The sequence below is a fragment of the Microcaecilia unicolor genome, chromosome 5 (genome assembly GCF_901765095.1).
Source record: "Microcaecilia unicolor chromosome 5, aMicUni1.1, whole genome shotgun sequence".
NCBI lineage: Eukaryota > Metazoa > Chordata > Amphibia > Gymnophiona > Siphonopidae > Microcaecilia > Microcaecilia unicolor.
In genome coordinates this window covers 324,642,498-324,656,392 of record NC_044035.1, presented here as the reverse complement: position 1 = coordinate 324,656,392, position 13,895 = coordinate 324,642,498, and positions in this window count along the sequence as shown.

Here is a 13,895-nt window from a genome sequence, read left to right as displayed (position 1 = left end):
GATTGGTAGCATGGAATCTTGCTACTCTTTGGGATTCTGTCAGGTACTTACTGTATGACCTGGATTGGCAACTGTTGGAAGCAGGATGTTGGGCTAGATGGACTATCAGCCTGCCCCAGTATGGGTACTCTTATGTTCTTATGTGCACAGCACTGCTTAAGTCTAGTAGCACTATAGAAATGATAAGTAGTAGCAGTTTGAGCTGCTCAGTGCCCATTCTCCCACTCTGCTCTCAGTCATATTAGAATATTGAGGCTCAAACTTGTAAAATGAATAGTGCCGATAGAAATCAGAACAACTTCCAGCCAGTCAGGTTTTTGAAATATCAACAATGAATTTTCATGAAATAGATTTGTATGCACTGCCTCTGTTGTATGCTGATTATATAGATGCGAGACGCCAAGTTCGCGCAGCTTCACTCCATATTGCTGCAAGGATATGTGAGTTTTACAAGCTCTATAGGTAATTGGAGACTCAGTAATACAAACGCTCTTGATACACCCTATCTACAAGTTGTTTCATACATCGACCAGAATCATCTGGCATATAAACTTAAGTAAGAGACTCTACATGGTGAGAAGACTCCTGACGCGGGCCTCACCGGCCGAAACACAGCTGTGTCGAGTCCTATTCTCCTTTACCCTGCAATAATTTCTCTCCTATTTCCAGTATGGTCATCTAATATCTCAGCTTTTCCATTTCAACTATTAAAAGGTAATCAATAAAAATACAACAAAATAAAACATGGAAAAGAAAATAAGATGATACCTTTTTTATTGGACATAACTTAATACATTTCTTGATTAGCTTTCGAAGGTTGCCCTTCTTCGTCAGATCGGAAATAAGCAAATGTTGGTAGATGACAGTATATATAAGTGAAACATTAAAGCATTTCAGTGACAGTCTAACAGGATGAGGGTGGATAGGTGAGAGACAGGAAGAGTCGGGTGGATGAGGGACAGGGAGCTATGCATGGAGATAGGAGGGTGACAAAGCAGTACAATTTTATGGTTTATAATGGGCTAGAAAACCCAGATCTTTGTTAAGTCCTGTCTGGTGGGTGTCAAAATATTTAATCATTCTGACTTCAAAGGTCTTACGTTCCTGTATTGTTTTAAAGTTCCCTTTCAGGATTCTTACCATGAAATCGCTGGTAAGACTCTTCCTGTCTCTCACCTATCCACCCTCATCCTCTTAGACTGTCACTGATTTGCTTTGATGTTTCACTTATATATACTGTCTGGGTTTATGGTCTCCGCTTTATTTGACGTGGTGGGGGCGGATTGGGGCTATCAAGATGGTTCTGGCTCCAAAGTTGAATTATATATTCAGTATGACTCCCTTCTCTTTTCCAAATTCATTCTATGCCAAGATAGACTCCTTATTACTTAAGTTTCTTTAGAGACAAAAACCTCCTCACATTGCACTCAAAAAACTCAAGTTGCCGACTCATTTGGGAGGTCTTAATGTCCCTGATTTTAAAAATTATCACATGGCCTTTCGCCTATCACAGTCTTTAATGTGGTTCCAAAGGGAATTCTCTCATCTAACACCTAGGTGGCTGATTTTTGAGGCCGGCTTGGTGCACCCTTGCCCTTTATATCTTTTGCCCTCTGCAGATTTGTATCCATATACCAAACATTTGCGGATGTTGAAGGCCTCTGACTCTACTATCCGTACGTTTAGGGCTGGTCTTGGAGTTAGCGCTACCTCCCTGGAGGATATCTCCCTCTGGTATAACTCTGGTTTGCAGTCTATTCTCCTGCAGTCCCAAAAAGCGGCATGGTCACGAAAAGGTATATGGCTGTTATCTCATCTTTATATTGCAGGTACATTGCTGTCACCGGATGCTTTAGCTGCATTATATGATGTTTCCTTACTGCCCTCTCCCGTGTGGAAGGATATCTCTACCTTTATCTCAACCTTTCAGGTCTCTAATTCCCTTCTCACTACTCCTTCAGACTTTGTTGCCCTCTGTCTCAATATTGCAACTGGTAAGGAGAAAGCATCTGTCCTTTATAAAAAAAACTTCAGGATTCGTGTGTTGACGCTGTTGCTCCGTTACGGCTGTCTTGGGAAAGGGCTCTAAGTCTTGATGCATCTGACTTTGACTGGTACACCTTTTGGGTCCATTCGCTGCGTCCTACTAGATCAGCAGCGATATCCCAATCCTCTTATTTTCTTTTCCACAGAGCCTATTGGACACCTGCTAGAGTAGCCAGGATTACCAAGAGTCTTGACTACAAATGCTGGTCCTGCCAAGAATCAGATGGATCCCTTGCCCACATGGTTTTTTACTGTAAGAACGTAAGAGCGTCAACAGTGCTGTCTTATGAAGTTGTGCTTTTAAGGGCCTCTTCTCTTAACCTCTCTATCCTAGAATCTGATAAGAAATTGTTTAATATCTTGTTAGCTGTTGCTTTACACTTAATTGTTTCAAACTGGAAAAATAATGTAAATCTAAATTATAATGAATGGTGGAGTTACGTGTGTGATTAGAAAATATGAAACTATTCTAGCCCATAAATACCGGTGTGTTCAATCTGTCTTGAAGACTTGGGCTCGTTTAGATTCATTTTGTCGGACTCCTAATAGCACTAACTGATTGCTGTATAATTGCTGATTTTCTATGGGTATTGTCATGGTATGCTGTTGATGTTGTTCTGTCTTTTCATTTTGTTTCTTTATTTGCCTTAGATTAGTGTTGTTATTATTGTTTTTTCCTTTTTGTTTTATGCTTGGAAAACCTTAATAAAAATATGAAAAAAAAATTATGTCCAATAAAAAAGGTATCATTTTATTTTCTTTTCCATGTTTTATTTTGTTTTATTTCTATTGATTACCTTTAAAAGTGGACTAACACGGCTACCACACCTCTCTACTCAACTATTAAAAGGAAATCTCAATCACCGGTTCTTAATGTCAACTTGATGCCAAAGGTTTCCAGATGTCATAACTGCCAAATCTTGCTACAGACTTACACAACATTTCCTGCCGGGCTAACAAAACATTGAGAAATTAGCTGGCTATGTGACATGTATTCAGAGTCTTTCAATGCTATTCAGTGTCAGCACAGTTTGGCAGCAGACAAGATCATTCCGGCATTTAACCAATGCCTCCAAATTTCATCACTGCCTTCTGATGAATACTGAATACCACCTTCCCCCAACCCCCCCCCCCCCCCCCATTGGCTAATTCAGTAAATTAAAAAAAAAAACTATTTTCTTTCAAGTTTACGTCCTTGATATGACTCTGACAGTTTAAATGTTTCTTGGATAAGGACTGCTACCCCTCCACCTCACTTCCCTGGACTTGGTTGATGCTGGACAGTGAATCCTGTGGGGCATAGGTCGGTTTATGGGACTCTTCTACTTTCATCCATCCAGATCTCAATTATTCCCATGATGTCCAGGTGGTATTCACTGATGACATCATGGATCATAGCGTTTACTAGGTTCAAGACTCCAAGTAGCGGCCTGTTAGTTGTAAGGGTAACTAGATGATGGTAGGCAGGGAGTCATATGGTTATAGTTAGGTGTTTTTCCTCATGGGGTTGTGCTATAGTTTCCTCTTCCCCATACTACTGGCCCAAAGCACATTGTTGTTGTTTAAAGTAAGAGATTACAGATATAGCTATGCTATATATAACAAAGAATGAGTTTGTCCTTGACAGCAGTTAACGCTGGCAGATATACCTATACAACAATGAGTGTCACAGCTATAAGGACAGCCGGCAATATTCAGCAACTAACTGCATAGCTCTACATCTAAATTAGGATAGATTTTTTTGCTGTTCTAAATTTATTTGTACAGCTATTTGGACAGCAGGTGAATATCGATGACTATCAGGCTTATTTTTGAAAGAGAAGGGCGCCAATCTTTCGACACAAATTGGGAGATGGGCGTCCTCCCAGGGTCGCCCAAATTGGCATAAATGAAAGCCGATTTTGGGCGTACTCGACTGCTTTCCGTCGCGGGGATGACCAAAGTTCACGGGGCCATGTCGGAAGCATAGCGAAGGCGGGACTGGGGCGTGCTTAACACATGGGCGTCCTCGGCCGATAATGGAAAAAAGAAGGGCGTCCCTGACGAGCACTTGGCTGACTTTACTTGGTCCATTTTTTCTTGCGACCAAGCCTCAAAAAGTTGCCTGAACTGACAAGATGACCACCGGAGGGAATCGGGGATGACCTCCCCTTACTCCCCCAGTGGTCACTAACCCCCTCCCACTCCAAAATAAACGTTAAAAATATTTTTTCCAGGCCTCTATTGTAAATAATTAGCACAATTGGGCACTCTGAAGCAGAATGAAAGGGCACTTTGAAACAGGGCAAAAAGGCTGAGAAGTATGTGGACCAGAGACCCCTGATCTGATAAGACATTCCTACATGCAAGCTGGCATGGGAAAGGTGCAATTATGGATGGACAGAAGGATGTGATTTAGCAACTTAAGAGAAAATATATTGCTTAACACAAAAGGTATATAAACAGCTGTACCAGAGCATTACGTTGGAGAGGCAGAGGTAGACTACATGTTTGGGTCCCCTGCACTCCCCATGAGAAACTAGCATTTGTAATTGTAACTTTCTCTTGGTAAGAAAATAAAGAATTGCTTCCCTCATAAAATGCGGCCTTCCTAGTCTTTTATCTCCCTAAATTATGGGTGATTGGTTAAGTACTAATTTGGGGAGGTGGTAAAAAGACTAGATATTTAAAACACTATGCCAGCCTCAGTGCCTGGAGCAGCTTTAGTGGGTGCAGTGCACTTCAGGCAGGCGGACCCAGGCCCATCCTCCCCCTACCTGTTACACTTGTGGTGGTAAATGTGAGCCCTTCAAAATCCACCAGAAAGTCACTGTACCCACATCTAGGTGCCCCCCTTCACCCCTTAGGGCTATGGTAGTATTGTACAGTTGTGGGTAGTGGGTTTGGGTTTTTTTGGTGGGGGCTCAGCACACAAGGTAAGGGAGCTATGCACCTGGGAGCAATTTGTGAAGTCCACTGCAGTGCCCCTTAGGGTGTCCGGTTGGTGTCCTGGCATGTCAGGAGGACCAGTGCACTACGAATGCTGGCTCCTCCCACAACCAAATGGCTTGGATTTGGTAATTTCTGAGATGGGTGTCCTCGGTTTCCATTATCGCTGAAAACCGGGGACGACCATCTCTAAGGTCGACCTAAATGTTAAGATTTGGGAGTCCCCGACCGTATTATCGAAACGAAAGATGGACGCCCATCTTGTTTCGATAATATGGGTTTCCCCGCCCCTTCCCGAGGACGTCCTGCGAGGACGCCTTCAGGAAAACCTGGGCACCCCTTTTGATTATGCCCCTCCATCCGTATGCTACGGTAGAATGTTCAATGCTCTGTCCTGACTCTGCTCCAGCACCCTCTAGATCATGCCAAGTTGTCTGTAAATTTTCAGCAACACTGTAGCGTGGTACATTGTAAATGAGAATCTGGATCCCCATGTCCATGAGTAAAATAAGGGTTAATTTGTGAGCTAGAAGCTGCAGCAAAAACTCTTGCACGCGTTTTTCCCACTTGCTAAGGCCATTTTTACCACAGCAGTAAAATGGCAGATTTTCCATTTTTTTTTGGATTAATGGCCAAAGAATTTAAGATTAGACAGCGGGTGTCTTGAAACAGCTCTGGTGAAACATGGACCATGTCGGGACCTGTTTTATTTATTTTATCTATCAAGTTAAGTGAGAAGTTTATAGAATTGTTATATATAAAAAATGTTATTTATTTTTATTACATTTGTACCCCGCGCTTTCCCACTCATGGCAGGCTCAATGCGGCTTACATGGGGCAATGGAGGGTTAAGTGACTTGCCCAGAGTCACAAGGAGCTGCCTGTGCCTGAAGTGGAAATTGAACTCATTTCCTCAGTTCCCCAGGACCAAAGTCCACCACCCTAACCACTAGGCCACTCCTCCACTTGGGGGCACTATTTTAAACAGTGGAATCATGCTATGATTATATGTCTGGACAACTTTGAAGACCAGTGAATCTGTGTTAGTCCCTTGAAAACATATGAGCAACATCCCTACATATAAATTTATATGATGTGAAGAACATCTTTTTGAAAGGATTTATGAAAGTTCTTTTAACGCTGTGCGTTACACTGTTATAGCAGATGGGAATTCAGTATTGTAGATTGTACGTGTGCTAATGTTACCATTGGCTAATGGCCATTAAAAATAATTACCACGTGAGAATTTACCAACAACTATTTTGTAGGCAGTATGGACTCATTTGGTAATCCTGTGCTAACCAGCTAGTGCATAGTAATGTAGCTGCACTAAGGGGTCCTTTTACAAAGGTGCGCTAGCGTTTTTAGCATGCACTAAATGCTAGAGCCGCCCATATCTAGCATTTAGCACACACATATTTAATGCACGTGCTAAAAACGCTAGTGTGCCTTTGTAAAAGGACCTCTAACTGATTAGTGCAGGAATACCCACTCTCCGTCCCCTGACATGCCCCCTCCAGGAAAAAAATATTTTTAGTGCACAGTTAGCGTGTGCACATTTCAGAGTTACAGCAGAATGCACCTTAGTAAAAGGACCTTCTAGAATCGTGACCTGCGAAAGTAGATGTGTGTATGTGTGTGTAGGGGAAGGGGAAGGGGTGTATTCTGGTTTCCCAGAAGCCCCTTGTTACGTTTTATGAAGCTGGTCTTACTGAGGAAACCAGAACTGGTGGAAGCGCCTCAATAAAAAAGAAAGCAAAAAGCAATTGGAAGTGCATCTCTGATTTGGATAACATTATTTCTCCTGCTAAAATTAAAAACCAATATAATTACTGTAACATGAAGCATCATATGATGGTGAGTATTCAAGTATACTAAGGGTCCCTAAAAACTCTTCAGAAGAACAAACTCCATAAAGCTACATTAGATAACTGAAGAAATTGAAGATCAAGTGACATGATGAGGGTCACAGAGAGCGCCAGTACTGACCCCTACTGCCCTAACCATTAACCCCTGGATTCTACATATGGCACTGAGATTTGGTGCTGAAATTTGCAAGTGGATCATAATTAGCTTACAAGCCAATTAACTGATGTCAACAATCAATTCTTGCAATTAATTGGCAATAATTGAAATTTGCACACACATCACTATTCTATAACCCTGCATGTCTAAATTGCCTAGTGTACTACTCAACAGGGGAGTGGCAGGGGTGTTCTTAAAAGTTGCACGTGGTGGTATAGAACAGCCCTATTTCCATGCCAAAATGCCTGGAGTTGGGTGCTGGTAGTTTTTAGCTGGTGTAAATACCAATGCCCAACTTTTGATGTGGAAATGGGATCTAAGCGCTATTCTATAAATGGCGTTCAACCCGGAGTGCTGTTTATAGAATATCACTCCGTGCCGATTTTTTTCCAGTGCCAAAATCTCCGTAACATTTAAAGAATAGAGTTTAGATTTAATGACTGCATTACTGCTTCTACTGCTTATTTCAAAAGCAGAATGATGCTTTTGCAGCACTGGACAGACACATTAGAGCAGGGGTCTTCATTAATTTTTAAGGTGGGGGCCACTTTGGATTCTAATGAGCTGGAGAGCCACCACATATCTTCCCACATGGGGCCAGAACACTGCTGACCAATGTGTGTCAGGGACATCTATCCCCACCAGCCCACCTCTAGACTTAATTGGGGGGGGGGGGGGGGGGAGGTATCCTGAAGGTTGTCAGTATTTCCAAATGAATTCGCTTTTGTCTATTGAAAAATGCCTTGTCTTTCAAACATGTGGCTCTTCCCCCCATCCACTTTCCCCTTTCTGTCTTGAGCCTGGATAGAGAAGCAGAGGGAAAAAAACCCCCAGAAAGACAATGGGGACTGCCTCTGCTCCCCCCCCCCCCCCCCCCCCCCCCCCCCCCCCCCCCCCGGGCCTTGCATTGAAGAACACTGCATTAGACAGACAGCCCTGCTCCCTAGAGCTACTCACCTTTCCAAATTTAAATAAAGATTCAGGTACATTTGGTAAGGCCCTGGTTAAGGGATCTTACAATCTACATTGTGCCTGAGATAATGGAAAGTGAAATGACTTGCTCGGGGTCACAAGAAGCATCAGTGAGGAAAAGATTTGAGCTCTGACTTCACTAGCTTTCAGCCTGCTGCTCTAACCACTGGGCTAATGTCTCCATTTCTCCCACACTGCAGTCATGAAATAAATCACTACTGAAAAGGTAACTAGCATTAGCAGCAGATGAATACATATACAAAGACTCTAGGGGAAAAAAATGTGAGTAAACAGCCATGGGGTCATCTTCAACTCCTCTCTCTCCTTCTCTGCTCACATTCAGCAGATTGCCAAAACCTGTCGTTTCTTTCTCTATAACATCAGCAAAATATGTCCCTTCCACTCTGAGCACGCCACCAGATCCCTTATCCACACTCTTATCACCTCTCGCCTAGCTTATTGCAACCTGCTTCTCACCGGCCTCCCACTTAGCCATCTCTCTCCTCTTCAATCAGTCCAAAACTCTGCTGCGCGGCTCATTTTTCGCCAGAGTCGCTATGCTCACATTAGCCCTCTCCTCAAGTCACTTCACTGGCTCCCTATCCATTTCCACATTCAATTCAAACTTCTCTTACTGACCTATAAATGCATTCACTCTACCGCTCCCCAGTACCTCTCCAATTTTGTCTCTCCCTATGCCCCCCGCCCTCGGGTACTCCATTCTGTTGATAAATCTCTCATCTGTCCTCTTCTCCACTACTGCTAATTCCAGACTCCGTTCCTTTTACCTCGCTGCACCTCACGCCTGGAATAGACTTCCCGAACCTGTGCATCTGGCCCCATCTTTGCCCGTTTTCAAATCCAGGCTAAAAGCCCACCTCTTTAATGTTGCTTTTGACTCCTAATCACTGCTCACTGCCTGTACCTTTTATCCCCACCTCTTTAATTCCCTTACCTCTTAATTGTTCTGTCTGTTTGTCTGTCTGTCCTATTTAGATTGTAAGCTCTTTGAGCAGGGACTGTCTTTTCATGTATGGTATACAGCACTGCGTATGCCTTGTAGCGCTATTGAAGTGTTAAGTAGTAGTAGTAGAAGAGTCAAATGTAATATTTCCGTCTAGAAACTTAGCAACCCAGAAGAGGTCAATGCAGCTACTGCATTCAAATTAATGCATTATAAACAAGAAAATATGTGAAAAGCTAGATTATGAATGTAGTTTTATCTTTAAGGATTAAAAGAAGATTAAAGCTACCAAACTCTAGAGACAAAGATATAAAGCTGACCTTCCATTAATACAAAGCTCACCCTACAGCAGGACCATCATTGAACTGCACCACCTATGTATTACTTGTCAGCCGCTTCTTTTGATCCAAACTTCACAATATTAAAAAAAAAAAAGCTTCTTATCTTTTTGTCTTTTGTTCTCTTTTTTATGTTTGCTAATTTGAAAACTCTTTGAAGCATTTGAAAAGGGACAATGAGCTAAGAAATATTTGATTTCTGTGCAAGCTCTGAATAAACAGATGCAAGGTCTAATTATTGGAATTACAGTGGGGCACATAAGTCAGGATTTTTGTTGGTATTTGGTGGTTAAATCTGGAGGCATAACAAGACCTGTCTGTGAGACAGGCAGAGAAGTCGTTGTTCAGATTTCATTCATTGTACTAGGCTGGAAAGGATGGTGTCACATGCCAGCAGAAATAATTTTGTCTAATTTTGCACCAGCATGGAACAGCTGAGGGGATGGAGATTGGCAGCTCTGCCTTTAGGGACCACCAAGGCTTTCAATAAAACCCCAAACTGCCTAGTTTTGTTTTATTTTTTTTTTTTACAGGGCCAATGAGAATTTCAATTGGCCAACGTCAGCCAGAAGTAAAATATCAAGATATCTTAAAAATGACTATGCACAAAGCTTTTTGCTTTAAAACAATGTCACCAATGCATGGCTACTTAGAATTCCATTATTTAGATAATCTTGTCTCTGTAGCAATAGGACGTGCCCTACTCATCTACTATAATAAAACTCACCCTCAACGTTCTGAGGACACTGACGTCAGTGAAGCCAAGCCCTGACTTCCTTCAAAAAGGTTCGAAGGTTCGTGGTGGTGAAGCCATCAAAATCGCTCTGGGCCCCGCCCTCGAGGGCGGAGCAATGGCAGAACAACAAAGGGGTTGGCAGGCAGGGAAGCGTGGGGGGGGAAATCGCTCCGGGCCCCGCCCTCATGTCAAACGTCATGACGTTGGGGGCGGAGCAATGGCAGAACAACAAAGGGGTTGGCCACGGAGGGGGGGGGGGGGTGATGGCGACGAAAACCTTGCTAGCGCCCGTTTCATTTGCTCTGAAATGGGCCTCATTTACTAGTACTCAATAAATGCCTGGCATGACAGCTAGAGACATCACAGACTGGTTACCACAATAATGACATCTGTCTTCCATCCCCCCTCACTAGGTCCTGCCCATAACATCCAAAAAGAAAACCCCAGCCATCTCACAGCTATTATCAAACAGGAAAGATGTTCCGATTTCCTGTTCGAAAATATGTGAGAACATCCTTATGCAGGAGATGTCCATCCTGTACAACCATTTTACAAACTGAAATGTTTAAATTATAAACGGAGAAACAAGGCACAAGGACGGCCGTCTGGAAGCATTCTTATGAAAATGGTCACACAGATGTCCTTGAAAAACAGAGGAGTAGCCTAGTGGTTAGTACAATGGAGTGTAAGCCAAGGGACACAGGTTTAAAATCTCACTTTTCTTTTTTAAATGTGATTCCTCCAGGAACAGAAAAATACCTACTGTACCTAAATGTACGCCACTTTGATGGCTTTCAGGCTTGCAGGTGTCTTACTTACTGACCTAAATGTATATTTTTCTATTCCTGGAGGGAGCTCCAGAAAAAAACGGTTACAGTAGAATTTGAGCCTGTGTCCCTTGGTTTACAGTCCACTGCCATAACCACTGGGCTACTCCTCGGACCTGCTTGTTTTGTTCAGAATGGCCATAATACCTACAGCTGACAGAGCCTGGTTTTGATTTTCCTTTCTAGTTTCACTTTGAGGGGAGAGGGAGGGGAACAGCAACAACTGTGGAATTAAGAAGGGGGCCAGTCTTATTTCATGCAGTGGTCAGCTACTCAGAGCACCTTTTTGTACGCTGGATGTGACTGAAACAGGTCTAACTTAGGACGTCTTTCTATTTAGGCTTAGACATTTCTTCCCATTTGGTAATTGATGTTGGACCTCCTATTCCCACCCACAACACACCCCCTTATAGTTGGGCAAACTGCAGCGTGAGAAGTTCAAATTCCGACTTTCCAAAATCAGCATTTTGACGTTAACAGTTGAGCATTTTTTTAAGGAAATTTTGAGACAGCCCTCTGCTTTGAAAATGAGTACCACAGATTGTGGCAAAAACGCAGCCGTATACTTTTACAGCTGCTCAGGAGCTGGAGTAATTGCGTATTTTATCATCTGGGGACGCATTTTACAGCTCAACCCAAACTCCTGCATTGAACCTGCTTTATTATAAGAACATGTACTCTTACAAATGGGGTAATTTTAAAACCTGCCTTTTATACACATGTTGGGGATTACTAGAATTGACATCCAGATACTGGTGGGGAGGAAGCAAGATGGAAAGGGAGAATGAGAAGTCCAGCCCAAAGGGGAATGTTTGTGGAAAAGTTGCTGAGGGAAATGTTTGTGGAGTTAGATGAAGACGTCATCATATAGGGGTGCCATTAAGAATGAATAAAAGCTGTTGTCATACAGGCTGCCTCTACCCCCACCAGGACCTGTGAAAAGAAGAGGTATGCTGGATAGGCCCAATAACCTAAGGCTGAATTAAGAGGTTTTTGCCAACTAAAGCATTAACTGGAATGAGAGGAGTGGTTCGAGTGGGTAGAAAGGGTTAACGCAGCCCAAGAGCAAAAAATGAGTGAGCCTGTTTGGTACTACTAGATTGTAAGCTCTGTCAAGCAGGGACTGTCTCTTCATGTTCAAGTGTACAGTGCTGCATACGTCTAGTAGCGCTATAGAAATGATAAGAAGTAGTAGTAGTAGTGTTTGGGATTCTGGAATCTTGCTACTCTTTGTCCTTATCCCTTATTTGTTCTGTTTGTCTGTCCTGATTAGATTGTAAGCTGTGTCGAGCAGGGACTGTCTCTTCATGTTCAAGTGTACAGCACTGCGTACGTCTAGTAGCGCTTTAGAAATGATAAGTAGTAGTAGTAGTAGTACTAGAGGCAGCAGCTCGGAGAAGTGCTCCTCTGGAGGAAGGACAGACAGGGAGATCTGAGCCTGAATGGGTCCAGCAGAGCTAGAAGGCTGCCAGCACAGCCTTGAATTATTCTGCCCAAAAGGATGAGTATTGGACTGGTGGAGCTGTAAATACGTAAATACCCTAGGATTATAACAGACTGCTAATTTAGTGAATAGTCTTTTTACCAATAGTCTTGGACTGGCAAAAAAAATTAAAAACCCTCTTTCAGCAGTTGAACTGTTTGGTATCAAGTGAACTGTTTTGTTACAAGAAAATTTGAAGTTTGGCTAGCTGCCTCTTGCAGCATTTCAGTAAAGTTCTGTTCTGCACAAAATACAAATCCTGGAGTAGAGAGTGGTGTTTATTTGCTCCCACCCTGGCAAATAAAAGTAAAGTAAAACAGCCTACTGGGATCAAGCCCGGCCCCAGCCTGCGCTTAACTCAGAAATAAAACATTTTTAGGGACCCTGCTCAGGGTACGGACCTGAGAAGCTAGCTTGTGCCCACAGCTGTGTAGTGAGACCAAATGTGTATAAATGTGAAAAGCTTTTCTAAAATTACTTAAGCTATGTTTAGGAAGTATGTATTGGAGGTCCTTAAGATCCTGAAAATGGTGTTCTATTGCTTACAGAGGTTTTCTATCTTCCCTCTTTCAAGGGGGAAGAGGGGGATGGACGTTTGCCAGACTCTCAAGAATCCATGGACCTTCTTTATCTTACTGGGCTACTGGTGACCTCTGGGTAAGCCAAGCCAGTCCTGCAACACTCATTGACTACGTTGTTTTCTATTCTGTACATAAGTAATGCCACACTGGGAAAAGACCAAGAGGCATATTTTCAAAGCACTTAACCTATGGAACTTTGGAAGGCTAAGTGGTTTGAAAATATGCCTCCAAGGGTCCATCAAGCCCAGCATCCTGTCCACAACAGCAGCCAATCCAGGCCAAGGGCACCTGGCAAGCTTCCCAAACGTATTTTTTTTCTTGAGATTTCTTTCATAAAAAGAGAAGTTTTGATTTTTAGCATGAAAGTTTGTAGGTTTTGTGATGTACTGATGTCTACCCACAAGAAAAGGAAGGAGTTTGTCTCACTACATCCTGAGCTTCTACAGCTGGGTGCCTGATTTGGTCATAATTTTTGTTAAATGCTAAAGCAGGCAATTTTGACCCTATTGGCTTAACTCTACCAGTTTTGACTCCAGTGGTCACAGTTTATTAAAATCTGATATATTTTTCTTCTCTTTCTAGGTGGTGCTCTGCTAACTGTAAATGCCTCCCCTGTTTACTCCCCGCCATATTAGGTCTTACCCATGCTCATTAAACACTTTATTGCCACCCAAGCAGGCAATGCATATTTGTCACACCACCCAATCATTAGTTTCATCATGACAGTTTCACATTCCAGCAGATGTATCTCCATGACAATTTCAATATTTGCCATTTTGATTATCCTACTTCAGAACTGACAGACTGCTTATAGTGGCTGGGGTCAAAATAGCAAAGTCAACCCAAAGTGATCAAAAGGAACCATACCCATAAATGCTTCATGACAAGTAACACAAAGTATGTATTTTATGCTCGCTGTCTCAGTTAAAAGCATAGGGACTCCTAATATCATTATGCCATTCATGCTGTGTCCTATCCTTGCCATAGCATGTGTA